The sequence below is a fragment of the Protobothrops mucrosquamatus genome, unplaced genomic scaffold (genome assembly GCF_001527695.2).
Source record: "Protobothrops mucrosquamatus isolate PMUCROS unplaced genomic scaffold, P.Mucros_1.0 scaffold791, whole genome shotgun sequence".
Lineage (NCBI taxonomy): Eukaryota > Metazoa > Chordata > Lepidosauria > Squamata > Viperidae > Protobothrops > Protobothrops mucrosquamatus.
The window spans coordinates 357,511-375,839 of NW_015387058.1; positions in this window are offsets into that span (position 1 = coordinate 357,511).

Sequence of the window (18,329 nt, forward strand, 5' to 3'; positions counted from 1 at the left end):
CTAATGATTACAAGTTTAGAAAAAAGTGAAAGGGCAGATACTCAACAATTCTGTAAAGTTACAACTATTTAGTGGAAATATCAACAAGAGGAACTAAGCTTTCAACAGTGACTCCTCAGCCCTGTTTGTCTGAAAGACTTCCGTTAAGAAAAAAACACCACACTATAATTCAGAGGTGTCTAAATGTTTTATCTTTAGGAACCAATGATTTATAACAAACGACCCAAATCACTTCCTCCTCATCCATGACAAAATTCTTATTCTACTTCTCCTCCAACCTGTTTCATACCTGTGATGGGGACTGAAACGTGGCTCTTAAGTGAGAATTGGGAATAACTGGTCGAAAGAGGAACCATCAGGTAAAGCTAAATTCCCATCTTCTATGAGAATCTGGAGCTTTTTTTTTTCCTGCTAATCTCCCAACCAGATTGTGACTTCCAAAATTGTCTCTGCAGTTGAGATTTCAGGATATAAAATGAAGGCAGAATCATAATTCTGCCTTTGCAACTGTGGCATAACATTGTTATAATTCTTCAGGGGCTGGAGCTACCTGGATTTCCATTTTTGTACTGATTGGAATTCAACACCTATTCCAGGTATTCCAGTTACCAACATCTCTGTGAACAGCTGTGTTGTATTTGGAGGTCTCTTCATACTGACAGAAAGCGTTGGTACCTAACCTAAACTCTGCCCTCAAGTGGAGGCCACAGTCCTATTGCCACTTAGGGTCAGTTACTAGTCCTGTATGGAACATGGAGAAAATAACTTGGGTCGTGGTTGTCAATTAAGCAGAAACCCTGCACACACTCTGCGGTATGTGAATAATACCTTGTTGACCCATAATCTAGTAAATGAGTTGAAAGGAGGCTTCAAGGACATGTAGGACACTTTGACATGTCACTCATCCCTTCCAAAGTAGTTGGAAGCAATTTGCCAATTACCCTGCTGAATTCAGAATACTGACAACACAAAGTGCCAAACCCTAACTGAACAATTAAAGCTTAGCTGGAAAAAGTTATTCATTTGGTATCCTGTCCATGCTACTGCTGGGCCGGGAGCAATAATATACCCTTACCTCTACACAAAAAGGAAGTGGAATAAATTGCTAGATCCCAGATGTGTATTTATCTGATGCAATGTGTCAAATTCTCAAATGCTTGAACAGTCAGATTTAACAGTATGTACTACAAAAGTTGTGTTGCTAGAAAACCTCATGTGATGCAAAATCATGCAAATGAATAATAAGATTTTGGGGAAAGAATAGGGTTAGAAGCAGACACTCAAAAATAAAAATATTTTTGCAAGCCAAAGCCAACCAATACAATAAAGAATCCCAATATAGTACTTACACAGTTGAGGGAAACATGTCTTCGGGATTTTCAGCTTTTTCTCTGAGGTCTTCACATATTGCTAATAAGTTCTCTTTTATCAAGCAAAATCTTACCTCAGTATCCTCTTTCATCATCAATCCAAACTCTTAATAGATGTTCCATCTCCTCCTTTACGACTTGTCCTAGCAGACTTTGTAGCACTTGACTTGTTCCTTCTAAAAGGTTTGTGGGTATTTTCTCCGCATTTTTTCCAGCTGTCCACAACATCATCTCAGCAGCATGCATGATACTGTATTACATGCTCTTTCAGTTGTTTTCAAAAACTTGAGAATCTAAAAATTTCTCCTCAGTTGATAAAGCTTTTTCTTTTCTTTCTCTACCTGAAGTTTTAACACCAGTATCATTACTTTCAATTATTTTACTATTTTAGCAGGAAACGGTAATAACACCAGGGCTACCCTCAGGAAGGGAATTTTAGAAAAGTCAAGATAATGACTACAATCATGTAGCCTCACCTTTTTTGATCTTGTCTCACAATGCAGATTAAAAAGGGGCCAGGGCTTTGATCACTGGTTTGTGGTCACCATCTTAATTTTTCTTTTAACCTCCATTATGGACACCCTTGAATAACATCAAAAAATGAGAAGAGAGGCACAATAGACGCTGACAAAATAGCCCACATTTAGCAAACTGAGTTGAGTGAGCAGTAAAGAAAGCAGCAATCTGTTAATGTTAAATTGGGTAGCGCTTGGAGTGTTCACCTGCCACGTCTAATTACTGCAAAATTGATTGTCAGGAAAATCATACATACACAAATATGCTTTCTATTTTACAGACATTGTCCTCCTATTTATTAATTGTGTGTAGGTGAATTCATGTTGTATAAACACGTGTTATATGAAAACTGACTGTAATAGGATGAAGCCATTGCCATAATTCCTCTTGTATTAAAAAGCTCAGGGAGATGGCATAACTTTACATCATCAAAATAATGAAGTAGGTAATTATAGACTACTACGTACTACAATCTAAATAAATTGCACAGTTCTTAAGCTATTGGAATTTATTGTGTAATATTGCCAACATTTCTAATCCCCTAGAGTAATCAAAAATTTCTTCACCCCTCACTCCACCCAAAGGAAAAAAAGGGTAGAAAAAAGAAGGAACCCAGACAGAACATTGCTTCTCCCAGTGGAAATCAAGGGGGAAACCGACAGGACACTGGTCAGTTTTACTTTTGACCTTCTCCTTAAAGGACATGCAATGGAATACTTGGGAAGGCTGAAGGTGAGGAGCCAACAGAACAGGGGGACAAGAGTTTCTTCCTGTGGGGAAATGGACTGTTGCAAATGGGTTGACTGGTTGCAATTTGGGTTCACGAAGCTCAGCTGGCAATAAAAATAACTCAGCTTGCAAAACCAACTGAAGTCACAGAAGCACAGGGGTCCAAAATTGCTTCTAAATTGGCACGGAATCACTAAATCCTTTCCTCACCTCAATTTAACCTCAGCACAGACAAGTCATGGCAACATCTATTTTGTGCTACCATATATTCCCAGCCCATGAGCACGAAAGGTTTAAGCCATCCTTAGTTGTGCGGTATCAAAATCTTTCCTCTTTATTCTGACACTGTCTAATAAAACAGTTCCAAAGTCTGTTAGGCTTTTTTCCCCCTTGATGGAAAGTTAGATGACTATACAGAATAGGAACAGAGGCAATAAAGGCAGGTTGTTGATCCTCTAAATTTCTCTTCCCTCTTTTCCCCCCCTCTCTTCTCTTTTTTCTTTCATAGATTTTTTGATTGCCAATTTCCTTATTTGTTATCTTTGTGTGTGTAAGTAACAGGAATTATGTGAAATCATTTATTGGATTGGATTTAGTAACAGGGAACTATTGCTGATAATCCGTAAGAATAGCAATACAAATATTGCATCTCCTAGAGTAAATTCAAGCAAAGGGTACCCATTACCCTGGAAAAACTAAAGAAAAATTAATGGAACTCCCATAGCTATGAGCCTTAGCTAATAATGAGTTCTACTGGATCACTCTGAATGCCTTCCATTTGAACAAAGTCATACATATTTTACTTAGGTCTCAAACCTTAACAATTCCTGTCATGGAAAACTCTGGGAATAACTCCACTTTATGACTTCCTAATTTAGTACTCAGACTCATTTTGTTATATAGAACATAGAAAGACTAGTGCAGTGATGGCGAACCTTTTAGAGACCGAGTGCCCAAACTGCAACCCAAAACCCACTTATGCATCGTCGGGTGCCGGGTGGGCGTGGTCCATTGGGTGGGTGTGGCCATTGGGTGGGCGTGGCTGCGGTGGTAACGGCAGACTGGGTGGGACTAAAAAGTTCAATCAATCAATTCCAACTTTGCAAGATCTTTTTTTTTCCCGCGAGAAGTTGAAATTGACTGATTGAATGTTTTTTTTTTGCGCACGGTGGTAGAGGCCTAAAGCGAAAAGGTTTTATAAAACCCAGCTGAAGGCCCAGGACTGGGGCGACGGTGCATGTGCCCACCGAGAGGGCTCTGAGTGCCGCCTCTGGCACCCGTGCCGTAGGTTCGCCACCACTGGACTAGTGAGACAAGAGTTACCACCAATAGGAAACAGCCCACCCACAAGGACAACACAGCTTTGTTATTGCAATAGGATATCACTTTTTCTGTTTTGGTTACACCAAGGATGAACCAGAAATCAGTCAACTCAGCTGCTGAACACAGATGATGGCATAAGGACACAGAGAGGCAGAAATGATTCTTGGGAGGTATGAAGGACATGTGCCCTTGATATAGTATAGTGGCTGATATAAACAGAGAAATCTAGGGTTTCATTTTTAACTCTGGCCCTGAGGACAGAGTGGTCTTCAGAAAGCTGCAATTTTCTCAGTTTCAGCATTCCTAATATAGGGATAACAGTACAGCTCTTATCTTATATGGCTGTTGATAAAGTATATGAAGCTAATTGTAATGCTAAAAATTTTACTGGTCCAGCTAGGCTAGTCTTCAAAATCAAGTTGTGGATATAATCAGTTGTTGTGGGGGATGGAGGGCCAGTTTCATGTGAATCAATTGCAGAATGGGATGGTTCTGGTTCTGGTCCTGCTTCGTAGTGAGGAACAATGATCTTCAATGTCTTGTGAGATGATATCATCTAAATGGTTACCAGCTGCAACAACAGTGGTAGAAAAAGCTGCAAGGGGAATTACACTGTGATGTTCATGTTTGCTTTTACAAATTTTAATGGTTTTAATAGTTCTCTAAATTTCATAGCTGGAAAAATCAAAAGTACAATAAATAAAATAATTTATACAGAAGTGCCACCTCCACTAAAGACTGTTCCTTTAAATCTTGAGCAAGGCAAGATGGAGACCCTCGTTGGCTGCCTTTTATATATGTTTTTCTATGTCAGAGGTCTTCAAACTTGGCCCTTTTATGACTTGTGGACTTCAACGCCCAGCAAAGCTGGCTGAGGAATTCTGGGAGTTGAAGTCCACAAGTCATAAAAGGGCCAGGTTTGAAGACCCCTGTTCTATGTTGTTTGGCTAGATTGCCCATATGGGTCAGCATTTATTGTGTGATTTTTATTTTGTTTTGGAGTTAGGTTGCACCAAAATCAAATCAAATAAACAGACAAAGTGTATCTAGTGTATGCAACTTGAATTTTGTTTCTGATTTGGCTGTCCATAAATTCTTCAGATCTTAGGCTGCTACTTCCTTGCCTGTCCCAAGTCTATAGAGGGATGCTCTTTGTCACTGTTCTAGGACAGTAATAGAGATCTCGTGACTGCGTGCTCAGTAACTAATCCTAAGGCTCCTCATTCTTCCTTTGAGGTTCAAAGTTACACAAATGGAAAATACTGTATAGCTCAGGGCCTGCCTTTGGCCCAATACACTCTGTAATTAACTGGAAAACAGTGCATTGTAATGGTATGGGAATGACCTTGAGAGACAGGGTAAAAAGATTCTGTCAGATAAGAAGTAGCATAGCACACAGCTGCACAGTGGGCAGAGCAAGAGGCCAGGAGGGACCCTCCCTAAGTTGGGTCTGTAAAGGGGATGTTGGGAGAACTGTACTTTCAGACTTACAAGATTCTGCTAATGTAGCTTCACAATAAAGAAGAATTAGCTGGTCTGCCTGTTTCTTATCTGGTCTACCTGGTAAGGCTGACAGCACTTGCCTTAATCTGAAAAGGCTTTTAATTAAAGGGAGTTTACATTTAATGGGAATATCTTTCAGCCAAAGATCCTTCACCACAGTCTGAATTTGGACAAATGAAATACATTATTTGAAAAGCCTGGGATGGTTTAGTGTTTTCAGGCCAGGACAAAGATAGACTTTCCTATCTTTGTTCTGGCCTGAAAACACTAAATCATCCCTACTTTTTCAGTTGCCTTACATGATATGCTGAATCATGCTGACAGGAATGGGTTTGATTTTTCTGCTGCTGTAGAGATGGACAACAAGTTTTATTGTCTTGAAAGTAGTTTGAGTGTGTCATTGCTTCACCTTTTCACACTCATAATATTTTGTCTCAAACAGGCTGTGTACACCTAATACACACATAAGTAGGTCTGTATAGAACACAAAGGACTGCTGATTGCATGTTGGATCTGCGGCCTCATCAGTCCCAATATATTTGGAGGATGGTAAGTGGAGGAAACCGCTCTATGTCATTAGCAAGAGAAATTCATTTTGAATTACTTTCAGTTCTCTGAAGGCTACTGTTGCTGTCCAATTTTGTGTAAAGGGACTTTCCACAGAAATGAGATTGTGTAATTAGTGCCTAACCATGCTTATTGGCTATGCACAATTAATACCTTTTACGCTTTTTATTCAGTCATATACTCCAAATAAATTTTAAATGTTATGCAGTGAAACTTAATTGCAGCTAAGTAGTATTTGCATTTTATTTTGGTATTCCTAGTTTATATTATTCAGACTGTTAACTTTAATCTCTTTTTGCTGTAGATGTGTAGCCTAAGCAAGCCTTTTAGCAAATCATGATTTAATATCATATTTTAGCCATGAAATTTTATCTATATGTACTTTTCACAACTATCCTGACTTTGTCAATTTAGTTTTGGATGTTTGAATATCAGTTCTCTTGTGCTGATTAATGACTGCAATAAAGTAATTTATATTTACGCAAATAAAGACTGATAAACTTTGGCTTCTACATTGGATCACCTGTTTACTCACACTCCAAACTGTTGATTAATCATATCCATGATTAATTGAAAAGGCTAGCTACTTAAACCTGGAATGCTGAAATCAATAGGCACCAAAGCCACCCTACATTTTGCACAGCCTAGTAAGTACCTCATTCTCAAAGAGGATAGGTCAGGTGGTATATCTTGGGAGGAGAGTAAAGGATAAAAAGAATTACTGCAAAGCTTAAGATAGCTAGTTTATTCTTCCAAACTGTGTAAACAGAAGTACTAAATTTCTGATCACACTCACTCAAATCACAAAATGTTAGCAGCTTGAATTTTTTGTACTCACGTTTTAAGCAATTATTTGACCTGAGCTGATGTTAAGAGGATAATCCTGGAGAATGGGTGAAGTTCCAGTCCTAAGTCAGATTTGCATTTCTGCTTGTTCCATGATATAAGCCAGGCATGTCAAACACAAGGCCCAGGGGCCTGATGCGGCCCGCGAACTGGTTTCATGTGGCCCGCGAAGCCATCCTGGAAACAGTGAGGGAACAGCCCCCGCTGCCTTGGCCCTGGCCCAGGCCGGCCAGGAGGGAGCCAATGTACAATTTTGTGGTGGCCATCTTTGCTGAAACGCATTCAGTCTTAGCTCTACAAGGCCGTCCAGAAACAGCGAGGAACCAGTCCCTGCTGTGTCGCCCCCACCCCCTGGGTGCATGCTGGGGAGGCGTCACCTTTGTGAGGAATGAAGAAATGGACCATGTCTTGGCGCTTGCCCCAGTCCTACCCCTTCTGCCAGAGACTCTCAGATCTGTCCCACTCCTGTCCAGGCCCCCACAGGCACCCTTGACGCGAAAGATTTAGAGCTGGCCATGCCCACCCAGTAGGCCACACCCACTCCATCCACGCCCACCCAGTAGGCCGCACCTACCCTGGCCACACCCACCCGGCCCCCCAAGGGCAACCTCAATGCTGATGCGGCTCTCAATGAAATTGAGTTTGACACTCCTGATATAAGCTACCCATCACTTTTTGAAGGTAGAAATTGGGTGATGTTGTCCTCCAATTACTCCCAGCCCATCACAAATACAACTCTGGTTGTGTTTTGAAGATCCACTTCAAAATGGCTGTTTTGCATCCTAAACTATCTTAAGCACTGACTGGGGGAAGTGAAATTTGCTTAATGACTGTGTGATTTGCTCAATGACGGTGGTGATTAATTTAATGACTGTGGCAAAAAAGGCATAAAATCAGTCATGACTCACTTGATGACTGCATTGCTTAGTGAAAGAAATTTTGGTCTCAACTGAGGCATAAATCAAGGACTTTGACCTGTATATTTATATTTTTAATTCTTAATGGTTTTTACAGTTTTTTTTAATTATTTTATTTTTACTGAATGCCACCCAGAGACACATATGTATTAGTGGCTACATCAATTTGATAAATAGACAAATAAAATACAACCTTATAATTCTAAGAAAGAGCAATATACCTGTCATGACTTCAGTTACTTTTACATGAGTACCAGGTGCAGGATGTAAATGCAAAATTGTTAAATGCTCAGGGGAAAGGGCATCTTGTAAAGTGATGTATGGTTATACAAACAGGCTGTTCCTCATAAATTTACAGCAACACATAGGTCTCTGTTAATTAATGTACAGCTTTCCCAGAAATCTGAATGTGTGTTAAAGTTCTACTGCCATTTTATTGTGTTTAACAGTGCATTACCTTCTATAACTCTTCTCGCAGAATACCAAGGAAGCAAGCTGTGCAATGTTAATAAAGACCGCAGTAAGGCTTTTCCATGGGCCTATTCATTTCTGCAAGATTTGTGCAAGAGAATATCCCACTGGATTATGCCCTCAATATAGAACAATACTCCTAAGACAGAGTTGTGGAACGATGGGCCCTTTATGACTTGTGGACTTCAATTCCCAGAACATGGCTGGCTCAGGAATTCTGAGAGTTGAAGTCCACAAGTCATAAAAGGGCCATTGTTCCACACCCCTTAATCTAGTCCTTACCACAGAATTTAACCAGTTTCTGTCAATTCACATGCCTGGATTAAAGGTTGTTGCTCCTCCTTCAGCAAGATCCCATCATGAGGTGTATAAAATGAATGTCACTTACAGTCTCTTTTTCAAGATAATTAGTAAGGTGTCCTCTTCTGGACCTAGTTCCAGATTTCAATGTAACATAAGTACAATCACACTTCTCTCTGGTCTGTACCCAGCACCTGCCATCATGAATTTTCTTCCAAATTTACTTTCTGAGTTAAGAATTTTTCCCTACTTCCACTCTTTAAAAATTCAACTGTTAAAATGTGTAGTCTAATTGCTTCTTCCAACTTTTCCTTCTTTTATTATTACCTTCCCCCCTCCACAGCCACGCTTCCCCTCTGACACACACACTGAAAAGAGAATGGCATTTATCACCCAATGAGGTCTAGCCAAAAACTAAACAATAGAGAACAGTTCCGAATACAGTCAATTTCAGTCTCTTTCGTAAATGTAGTCTGTCCATTTTAACTTGCAGCCCCAGATAAAGTGTTGTAGGAAAAATCCAGAGGAAAAAATATTTTGGGAAATATTAAAAAGGCAGAATATATTTCTCCAAAGGAATAATGGAGAAGATATTTAAAAGGCAGAAACTTCTCCCTTCCCCCCAGTCAGAAAACTCAGCAGAAACCAGCTTTTAGAAATGCAGATGTAATAATCCATTCAGGAAGGTTACAGCCAGGAAGCTGGAGCTGATGGGATTAAAAAGACAAATATCCTTAGAATCAACAACTCCTCACCCAAAAAAATCTAACACAGGACATAGCCATCAGCCACAGCCCCAGGGAAAGAGGATATGACCTTTAGGACATAATAGGATTAACTCACCACCATCAGAATACCAGAAAGGCACACTCAGACTCAGGTCAAGGTACATGACACAGGGAATACAAAGCCTCAAACAGGAACAACTCTAAACACAAAAGCCCAGGAAGGTATAAAAACCTACCACTCCCAGCAACATGTGGTCAATTTTCCAAAACCATGCTTCTGTCTGGCTCTGCCCTTCAATAAACTACAACCTTCTTTCTAAAGCAGTCTCCATTTGTTTATTCCCAGCTTGGACTGGATCCTGATGAAGAATTTTCGTTGAACAATTTGGCACCCCAGATGGGACTCCAAGCTAACCTGACTAATGGACTGTGTCTGGTCAGCCCCATCACTTTTAAACCACTTCTGCTTACTTGAATTTGTTCCCTGGTTGGTATACTGTGCTTCTTGATTTGATGCCAGACTTAAACTTGTTAGGACTAACCTGTGCTGTGGCAGCAAAAAGAGGGCAGTTAGTGCTTTGCCGTTGCCATCTGGTGGTCATCAAACATTTTGCAGTGCTGATCTGATAGATTTATTAATTCCAGAATTTTCTCATTTTGAGGAATGCAAGTAGCTTCCAGAAGACACCTTTTACTGGATATTTGCTGTATTCCTTCCTGCAATTTTGTATTGGATCCAGATTATCTTGTCTTCACTTCTAATTATTACATATTTTCTCACTGTTTTGTAGAGAAAAATACCACTTAAGGAGAGAACAATTTCTGCAATTGACTTTTATTGATTGATTGAACTTATATCCTGCAGCAATCAAGTAAACAAGCATGCAACCAGGGGTGGGATTCAGCCAGTTCGCACCACTTCGGCAGAACCGGTAGCTAATTTTTTGTTCCCCAGACCCAGAATGGACTTCTGGAAGCGACATCCACACAGAGAATCAGTTGTTCACATATTTGAATCCCACCACTACATGCAACCCAATAATAATGAAAATTTCCATAGTAAAAACCAGCATGGATGACAAGAAAATAGAATAAATAAAAATAATTAAAATGGTTCAGTGCAATATATCGAGCATACCGTTTCAGAGACCATGCTAAACAATGATGTTGTTTCAAAAAAAACCAATGTCATCTTGCCTTGGCTTCCTTCACCTCCCAGAAGTGTGAAATCAGTATCAGCCCTATTCCATTGCAAGATCTAATGAAGTGGGCTGATTCTGGTTGGAGCAGGCAGCCCCGCAGATGCCCAAATTCCAAGTCATAAAGCTTTTTTTTGTGAACACCAGAATCTTAAACTGTATGCATATCAGTAACCAGTGCAGGGTCAGGAAAATGGGTGTTATTTAGTGCCATTGCCAAAAGTTGGCAAGTACATAGGTCACTACATTCTGGCCAGTTGCAGTTTCTGAAGAACCTTTAATAGGGTGGTTAAACAGGGTGGTGGTGACAACATGAATTACTCTAGCAAGCTTCTCTTGCACCAGACAGAGTCACACTTTGTGCATTAGCTAGGCAAATGCCTCGTTAGATATTCCTGTTCTAGCAGGAGCTATGAGTCTACAAGGACCCTCCAGTTGTGAATTTGCTCTTTAATGCGTAATACCTGCCCATCCAGAGGCAACACTGATGTTGACAGAGGACCCAGATATAAATATAGTAACTCTGTTTTACTTGGGTTCAGTTTCAGTCTGTTTTCTCCCATCCAGGCTCTTACAATAGTTGACTATTATTAGCATACAGACTCTCTGGCTGAAACCACCACTAAGGATACCATGGTCAACAATACTGAAGGCCACTGAGAGGTCCAAAAGGACAAGGAGGGGTACACTATTGACACTCAAATTCTGAAACAGGCATCAAAAAAAGCAACTTCTTCTGTCTCTGTCTCAGCCTGAAATATGACTGAAAAAGGTCCAGGTAATCAATTTCAAGTAGGATGTTGTGAAACTGGTTTGCTACTACTGTACTGCCAACAGTGTCTCAAGGAAAGTTGGAAACAGAATGATGTCCAACTCCCCTAGATTGCCTGTTTGGAAGGGGGCACACCACAATTCCTTCAAGGCTGTTGAAAATTTCTCCTCCTATAAGAAGGAATTTATAGTCTCCCAGGTGCAGGTGGTCACTTCTCTGCCTGCTCCTTGCATTATCCAGGATCGTCAAGGCTCTAAAAAGGAGATGGCAAATGACAATGTAGACAGCTTCCACCAAGGTCACAGACCCAAAGAAACCCCAGCCTTGTCCACATGAGGAGTCAAGGCTTCAGCAAATTTGAGTGATTTTACCAGCAAAGTGCTGGGCAAACTGGTCAGATGGCAGATCTTCATGTTTTCCACAGTAGAGAGTTGGCCATTCTAAATAAGGCTGTTGGGTGTCAGTCTACTGGCACAGTAAAGGAGGAATACATCACCCTCTTGCTGCCACATTGTAGACTTGAATATAGACACAAACCATGCTCCATCCAATTCACTTGATTTCCTCCAAGTGTCATTGTGGATATTTCATTTTCAAGAGAGTTTTAGAAAACCATGGCATCAACTGGGCTAGGGAGACACTATTTAGAGGCAATGTTGTCCAGAGCCTGGCACACTTTCTGCAGCCAGTTGCACACTAGATAGTGGCCAGAACTTCTTGCCCAAGAGTTAGGAAATTTCAGCCACTCTGAGATGAGTACAAGATCCAAGATGTAACCACCAATATGAATCAAGCTCAAGATTACATGAATAAGCCCATGATGGTCATGGAGGAGATGAATTCCCAAGCTTGGCTTCCATGGTGGGCAGCTTGAAATCCCCAAGCATTAAAAGGCAGTGATTCTCCAACCCCTTGCTCAGAAACCAACTTTACAGCTCAGGAAGGGATTCTGATGGCTAGCAGGGAGGTTGGTACACCAGCAGGATCCCACTGGACTTTTGATTTATGCTATGATTGAAATTTATTTACAGTATTTAGAAGCACCTACATTTTCAGAATTGGAGATCACAATAATTGAAGAACACAGAGACATGTTTTAGGTGCAAATACATCTATTTTCTAGGCAACTACACCCAATGAAGTGAAAATTTCCATAGCACTTTAATGCAGTCAACTGTTCATTAGATCCTAAGGCAGTATCTATATTTTTACTAAAAAAAATTTCAGAAGTTCAGAGAGTTTTTCATGAAATGTAAAACTTGTTTTTCTTATCCACGTGATCAAAGCTGGAGGCTGTGAATTTGTCCTTTCTGCAATCTGTTATCCAGGGCACAATAAATAACATTGCATTATACCCAAATTACTTTCCATTGAATTATCATGCCATTAAAAATACAAGAACTTCTTTGCTGGATGTTCTCAAGGGTCATTTTTGGAATGGTAGCCAAACAGAAGTTTTTTGGAAAGTTTTCAGAGTACATTACTTCATAAAAGACCATTCCTGTTGGCTTGCCTCTATAGCCCAAGACTCAGAAGTGTGGTACCTTTGTACACTTCATTCCATGTAGGCATCCAGATTATTTGTAGAGAAGAGATCATTTCTACAACACTATTCAATTGCAAGGCACATTGTCTTTCACTCCTATGACTTTGTCTGAACCCACAGCACCAAGTAACTCACACCATTTCATTGTGAAAAAGTCTTGCAGGACACTTCAAGATCTGTAGCACCAAACCAGAATTTTGTATTTGGAAAGAAAAGAAAAGAAAAAAAAGAAAAGAAAAGGGTTCAGACAGACATCAGTGTAATATTTTTTAGATTTGTCAGTCTCAGATAAACCTTAGCTAGTTATACTTAAAATTCTCTGTAACTGAAATACGAGCATTTGCCCTGCCAGGAGTTTTGCATTTAAATCCTAGTCTTTTAATCCACTTTGCTGAATTGTTATTTATACCTGATATCAGGCTGATTTGCTGCCTCCTAGAGGCTGGTAGATTAATTAATTCATTAATTATTTAGCTACACTTTGAAGATATGGATAACTGTATCATTAGCAACAAAGATAATTTAGTAAGCATAGTAGTGTACAGTATTTTAATAACCTAAGGAGATGGAAAAAGGAAATTTCATTGAAAAGTTCCACGTGACCCTAGCCCCAGAAATATTAATTCACCCTACACTAACACAGAGATCAGATTATTCAGATCCAGAGAGAGAGATGTACAATTGCACCACAGATAAAGTGCTCTTTCTCACAGGCAAGTTAAAGTGATATTCACTAGTTATCAAGTGAGCAGAAAACTATAATGGTATAAAATGTGCTGTTTCTATAGGAATCACTCTCCTACCATAGCTAGGATGACAGCAAATAGCGCTCTCCAGTGTATTTCTCAAGGTTTTCAGTTTAACTTTAGTTAATTTTATTATTTAGAGCAGATTCCTGAATTTAAGCATCTGTCAAAACTCACACTCATTTTGTGCATGTGTGTTGTGTATTCAAAAAGAGCTTATAGTTGAGCTGACGCTCAGATTAGTGTTATATCCCGAAGAAGCACTAGTTCAACAAGCCCTCCAATCCTAAAGAGTATTATTGGGCTCCTTTTGGATACAAACTTAATAGTATTCCAGAAAAGCATTTAATCTCATTGTTCAAAAGCAACTCAGACCATGGCTGACAGGTGCGGGGAATATGGGACAATGAAGCAGCAGAGATCTGTTTCTTGATCACTTCCCTTGGCAGATTTCTCTATCCCTGTCACCAATTGTGTTCGGTGCTGTTTATCGCTTTTCAAGCCAACAAACCCCACAAGAGTTCAGTGATGAGGAAAGCACAGCAGGAGAAATTAACTTGAAAAAAACAGACTCTCTTGCTGCCTAGAACTAAATGACACCGAAGACAATTAGTCAATAGGACTGATCACACTCTCCCAGGTCACCTGACTGTTCCATCAACTGAATGGACAGTGAAACACGTTGGGTTGCATCCATGGGAAATGGATGTGTCCTATCGCTGGCAATCAAATCTTTATTACAGTCAAAGACCAGCATACACTAACCAGAAGCAGTGATTGCTCCAACACTGGAGGTTTTTAAGAAGGACAGCCATTTGTCCAAAATGGTGTAGGATTTCCTGTCTGAGCAGGGGGTTGGACTCGATGAACTCCAAGGTCCCTTCCAACTTTATTATTATTACTATTACTATTACTATTACTATTACTATTATTATTATTATTATTATTATTATTATTATTATTATTATTATTATTATTATTACATCAGAAGCACTGGTCTAACAGTCTTACATCTTTCAGATGAAAATAGTTTACCAAAATGTAACTGAAGAGTAGGCATTTACTATAGATCTGGCTCCTATTATTAAATCATTCTATTCTCCATAATTTGGCAATAAAGAGAATGGATCACAACCACTGACCTTTGATGTTCAGTATATTGAAAAGTTTTGCCTACTGATTTCTGCTATGCAAGTTCCTGCTGAAGGCTTAAAAGCAGGTCAGCATCTTTAAACCCATCCATTGGCAATCTGTTTTCTAACTCACTGAGTTTACTTACTTACAATATTTATAATCCTCCCCTTTTGGTTGCTAGGTCTCATACATGGATGATCATAAAAGAAAATGAACAATCAATGAAATTCAGAAAGCATAAGATTTCAGCCATGAGTGGAAAAATTCCCATGCTAAATTTTTCAGAGACATGAAGTGAATGCTTAGAAACAAATATAGTCCTTCCCTCCACTCATTTTGCTATGAAGGGAAAGTCCTGTGACAGAGAATTTTTCTTTTCCTTGATCTCTCTGGCAGCAATAGGACAGATGGGAGGTGATAACTGAATGCAAATAAAGTTCACCACCTACTATGCCATAAGACTTAGCTCTTTTCCTACTTCGTAATTCTTCTGAAGAAACCTGGTTTGCTTTCAATCTAGTACACAAACAGAGGTACCAGTTGCCCAGATAAAAGAGTTGGCTTTCTTTTGCACTCTATAACAGTCATTATGTTAATCTTTTGCAGTAGAAGCAGTGGGTGACCTTGGGCGAGTCATTCTCTCTCAATCCTAGGAAGGAGACAATGGCAGACCACTTATAAAAAACCTTGGCAAAAAAATACCTGCAAGGGCTTGTTTTGGCAGTCACCAGCTGTCAACACTGACTCAAAGGCACACCTCCCCTCCCCCCAAAATAATCAGCATCCCCCCCAAATTATACTTGGATACATAGTGCAAAGATCTAACTTTCTTGAGATCTTTACAATGCTGGGAAAGGTAAAAAAGAAAGCGAAGAAGAGGATGATGGACTTGATTATAACAACAATGGGTGCCCCATTGGAAGATCTAAAAGGGCGGGGCGGTGTCAGATCAGAGAAGTTCTGCTTATGTGCTCCCTAACAAGCAAAGCCAACTTGATGGCACACAATCAACTGAAGGTTAGAGATAAGAAAGACAAATGACTATGAAAAAGAAGCCAGCTTACTCTCCATCCCAAATAAATGAACCTTTGCTGCTACCAGTAGGATATGTAACAAGGGCTCTCCTATGAAACACATGATGTTCATAATGGCTTTAAAGGTGACAGACAATGTTTCAGTTAGGGTCTGGACGAGACTGGAAGTTGCTAAGGCTATTCTAAAACAGAGGCATATAATGGTTCTGATTATTGGCCCTAGCTTACTTTTTCAATTTGATAAATAAAAAAGGAATACAGAATACAAATTCAGCAGCAGAGAGAAGGAAAAGGCATCAGAGGACTCGGATATGTCTTTGTTGTGCAATCACTTGCCTCATTCAGGAATTTTATAAGGTTTTCATGTGACTGTTTTTCTTTTTATTTTGAAACAGCTGTACATTCTTTGGCTTCCTCTATTTTTATCTTACTAGAGAAACTCCATTAAGGAAGGAAACGCAGAACAGTTGTGCAATACCTATTGATTGATCATGTTAAGAGCCCACTGTCTGGAAACAGGGGAGAGGATGCCAAGGGCAAGAATGATCATGGATAAAAAATAGGATCAGATGTAGATATGTGCCTTAAGCTTTGTTTCCTTCAGAGTTTTTAATGAAATTGTTCAATACTATTCATCTTCTGCCCAAGTACTATTTTTCACGGCTTTTTTCTCTGTAATGATTACATTCATGACCTTTTTTTGGCAAGAAAAGAGCACTGGGTCTTTGTCACAGTTTTTTACAAGTCCTATTCTTTTTTTTACGCAATGTATAGAGAAAACTCATATTGCCACTGTGAAATGTCAGATTCTGTCATGTCAGATTTTTTTTAATGGGGATCTGGCTAAAAAAGAATTGTTGATGTTTGGTATCTATTTAGTACATTTTGCTTACTAAGGTGAAGCAAGAGAGAGAGAGAGAGAGAGACATCTGTGCTCAACCTGAAGCACACTTTTGCAGGGAAAACTTCATGCTTTTGAGGTTCTGCATGCTGCAGACCGCACCTCGATTTTATCTGGATGTTTGTTTCCTCTCTGTACATTTATGATATCCACAACATACAGCATTAATGTGAATTTTGACTCAATAATCCAATTACAGTCACCTAGCTAAGTAACATCTTCCAAAAAGGCAATGGTATCAGAATTCCTATTGTTAAGTTGTTTACCAATTTATCCATGCCACGTCTCACAAATTGGCAGTGAAGATATCAAAGTGGTGGTTATGGTCTGCCTTTCAGGATCAACCATCAACAGTAAAGGGCAATAAAGGACCAAGCAGTCATAGTAGTCTCGCATTTGGTCGAACAGCCATGAAAGCCTTGGAAAAGATAGTCAAAATGCCATGATGTGTTTATGCTATACCTACAAAGATCACAACGGTGCAAGCCATGGTATTCTCTATAGTACTCTATGGAAATGAAAGTTGGACTTTGAAGAAGCAGGATAGGAAACTTATTCATGTTTGAGATGTTTGTGAATATCATGGCCAACCAAGAAGACAAATAGATGGATCATTGAATAAATCAACCCCAAATTCTGACTCAAGGCACAAATGACCAGGCTTAAATTACCTTAATTCAGACATATTATGTGAAGACCCAGCTCTCTGGAAAAAGGCTCTAATGCTGAGAAGGGTGGAAGGAAAGGGAAAAAGAGGATGACCAGCAGCAAAGTGGATGGACCTAGTTACAGTTGTAATTAGTGCACCACTATGAAACTTGATAGAACAGGTTAGGGCAGGGGTGGGCTACTATGGCAACTTTACGACCTGTGAACTTCAACTCCCAGAATTCCTGAATGAGCATGGATGCCTCAGGAATTGGGAAAATTAAGGCCACAGGTTATAAAGTTGCCATAGTTGCCCACCCCTGGGTTAAGGATAGATCATCATGGAGAAAATCTGTCAGTAAGAATTGAAAAGGATTTGATGGCACATAATCAAAATGGGCTTTCTTGCATCATTGGAAGCAGGATCAAGTGGACTGTAATCTGGGAAACTGATGTACTAAAAAATTGGTTTACAGGGTCACAACACAGCTGCTCTTTTAGGGCTACAACTTTTACAGTACAAACAGGAAGCTGATCTGCAGGTGGCACAGTACGGTAGAACTGGTTTGCTCAAAACGCCTTTTTAAAAAAGCAAAAGCAAGCGAACTCGAGCCTAAAAGCAAACCCAACTTCCCGAATAGAGACGGCAGGTGGGGAAGAAGGAGAGGGATTGAGCTGCAGAGTAACAGAAAGAAAAAATTCCCCTTTTTCCCAACGGGACCCCATATGCCAATTAGCCATCATTAATCCATGAAACGTGGTTATGGAAAATACGATCCTAGAGGGGCAAGATTGCTACCCGGTCACCCTCTGTACGGCTGCGTTCTTGAAGGTGGCTTTCTTTGAAAGGCAGGTAATCAAGGAGGCCGCAAAACGTTGAGGTAATGGTGTATTTTTGTCCCTGCCGGCAGTCCTTCTGTCCCACTCCCACACCCGGACCACCCCGCCCCAGCCGGCCTCCCAGACTGCAGTAGATCGTGCGGTCCACACTAATCAGCCTCTGCTCTGCCCGCCTTTCCCCTGGAGACGGCGGGTGACGTCATTCCGTAACACAGGCAGCAGCTGTTAAATCGGCGGGA